Source organism: Amphimedon queenslandica, unplaced genomic scaffold (genome assembly GCF_000090795.2).
Source record: "Amphimedon queenslandica unplaced genomic scaffold, v1.1 AMPQUscaffold_13276, whole genome shotgun sequence".
In the NCBI taxonomy this organism is placed as follows: domain Eukaryota; kingdom Metazoa; phylum Porifera; class Demospongiae; order Haplosclerida; family Niphatidae; genus Amphimedon; species Amphimedon queenslandica.
In genome coordinates this window covers 5371-8564 of record NW_003546488.1, presented here as the reverse complement: position 1 = coordinate 8564, position 3194 = coordinate 5371, and the positions used below count along the sequence as shown (strand labels likewise).

General features: G+C 32.2%; 1 protein-coding gene across 1 annotated transcript in view; it reads left to right on the top strand.

Annotated features, from left to right (window-relative positions):
- The window catches only part of LOC100636290 (centrosomal protein of 135 kDa-like), a 25665-nt gene that overhangs the window by 21351 nt on the left and 1120 nt on the right, over positions 1-3194 (top strand). The window lies entirely within an intron of this gene.

Genomic DNA, 3194 nt, shown 5'->3' with positions numbered 1-3194 from the left:
AATACTGTATCATTAACCTCAGCTGATAATGAATTATTGACAATATGGGCATTAGCTCACAATCACATTACACTACATGAATCTAATATGATAGTTCCAATATAACAACTATAATAGAATTACGTATACATAATGTACATAAGCAATTTCAGGTGGTCTGCAATACAATAATATTATAGTATCAACAGTGATTAAAATTACTTGTATACATGTACATGTATATAATACATGCTACGTCATGCATGTGCAGGCCTGTGTACTAAAATATTTACAGACAACACACAAAAGACACCTCAGATAACATGTCTTCCCCTTTCACAATACATCATGTACTGTACATGTACATGTACATGTACATGTATGTGTAATTCTAGTATTACATAAGTGGTAGAACACTACACCTACTCAGATGCATATGAACCTACATCATAATGAGGTTAATAATCACACTTCCTTAGTGTGAGGGTGAAAGAATTAATGACCTCATTTATATAATGCATTATTGAATTAGAATATTTAAACTTTGGCTCAAGCCATGAATGTATTTATACAAGTAAATTCTTAACAACACTCTTAGCTTTTAGTATATGTAATCTGGTACATGTTGATTATTGATGCCCTTGTATTACTTAAGCTAATTTTGATTAAAAATTCGAGTAATGAGCATCTAAATGTACATGTACATGTATGCAGGAATATAATAGACTACATGTACATGTAGGTAGCCCATTATTAAATATATTAGTCAATTATACAGACTATAAAATAGAACCTGAAAACTACAAAACCAAAACCCAAACACGTACATTGTGTACATATGCAACAGACTAACCTGAAACTACAAAACCAAAAACCCAAACATGTACATTGTGTACATATGCAACAGACTATAAAATAGAACCTGAAAACTACAAAACCAAAAACCCAAACACGTACATTGTGTACATATGCAACAGACTAACCTGAAACTACAAAACCAAAAACCCAAACACGTACATTGTGTACATATGCAACAGACTCTAAGATAGAACCTGAAAACTGTAAAACCAAAAACCCAAACATGTACATTGTGTACATATGCAACAGACTATAAAGTAAAACCTGAAAACTACAAAACCAAAAACCCAAACACGTACATTGTGTACATATGCAACAGACTATAAAATAGAACCTGAAAACTACAAAACCAAAAACCCAAACATGTACATTGTGTACATATGCAACAGACTATAAAGTAAAACCTGAAAACTACAAAACCAAAAACCCAAACACATACATTGTGTACATATGCAACAGACTATAAAGTAAAACCTGAAAACTACAAAACCAAAAACCCAAACACGTACATTGTGTACATATGCAACAGACTATAAAATAGAACCTGAAAACTACAAAACCAAAAACCCAAACATGTACATTGTGTACATATGCAACAGACTATAAAATAGAACCTGAAAACTACAAAACCAAAAACCCAAACACGTACATTGTGTACATATGCAACAGACTATAAAATAGAACCTGAAAACTACAAAACCAAAAACCCAAACACGTACATTGTGTACATATGCAACAGACTATAAAGTAAAACCTGAAAACTACAAAACCAAAAACCCAAACACGTACATTGTGTACATATGCAACAGACTATAAAATAGAACCTGAAAACTACAAAACCAAAAACCCAAACACGTACATTGTGTACATATGCAACAGGCTATAAAGTAAAACCTGAAACTTTAAAACCCAAACATATCATTACTTGGTTTTTGGTTTCATGGTTTTCAGATTTCTTTCTTTTGTGTAGCTACAAAAAATAGGTGAAAAGGACATATGTGGAAGCACAATTGATTTTATAAACAATAATATTGAAACCGTAAAACTTCAGAAACAGGTTTTCTGGATGACAATTTTTGTTTATCTGGTCCCTATAACTAGCCATATATGACCATTTGACACATTGTGTTGTATGCACTTCATTCATAATTCCAATACATTTTGGAATTGTTTGCATTTCTATTCGTTTGATTTCGCCCATCAATGGAACTTTGTCAATAGAAGAACAGAAAAAAGCACAATTCAATCTAGGACAAGCACTTTGCCAACAGTGCCAAGTGAGTTAGTATGGCACCAGCATTTTAACAATGTTCAGGAATTTTACTGTAATCATGCTGGTAGTTTTAAAAAATTAAAAAATTTTTTTCTTGACCTGCCACCACTAAATAAACTTCACTTAAAAGTGGCAATATTAAATGAAACAAATGAACTGAGTCAGAATACTATTATTGATTATGACCCTAGCAGTCATTTGCAAGAGGTGGAAAAGAGTATAGCCAATTCAGAACTACAAGAACTATGCCTCAGCATATGTGATTCTCAAAGTATGAAACCAAATATTACTGATATAACTGCTACTTTTTTCAATGGAATAACAAGAAACAAAACAGTGAAGTCATTCAAAATGGAAGTTGAAATAAGTCATAATTGGTCTCCCTCTCCCAGACGGCATTATAGAGAGCTTACTGCAAAATAACAAAACATTACAAAAACTTTCTCTCAATTTACCAAATAAACTCATTTCATCAACACTGAATATCACGAAAATAAATGCACCATTGACTGCTCTAGAAATTTATGAAACTCGTACAGTGCATGACAGAACAGAACAATGCAAAATAATGCTGGCGCTTCTTCCTCATACTAACAGATTAAAACATTTAAAACTGATGCTTTACAATTTTTATCCACCATATCCATTATTCCTTTCTAATCCCAACCTACAGTATCTTTCATTACAGCTACACACACTTGAAAGTGTTATTGAGCTTCTTGACAGTCTGACAAACAATACTACACTTATAGGACTAAAAGTGAGAATGCGATTTCAGATGTATTTTAACTCTAAATATAATTTAGCCTGTATCCATAACTTTGTTAAAACTCGTATAGGAAAAAGTCTTGAAATTCTTTTGACACAAAACAAAAGTTTACAGCATCTTGAAATTGCTGATTTGCAAATATTTTGTCCTGCTGGGAGTCCAATAATGTACTGTTTGAGCATGAATCTTCCTAATGTTCCTATGATTCCAAATTCTTTTCTGCATTCCTTAAGTAAAGGTCTACTACATAATATGCAGCTAAAGCATTTAACTGTGCCTATTAATATACCTGATGATGAGGGGCTGGAGCATTTT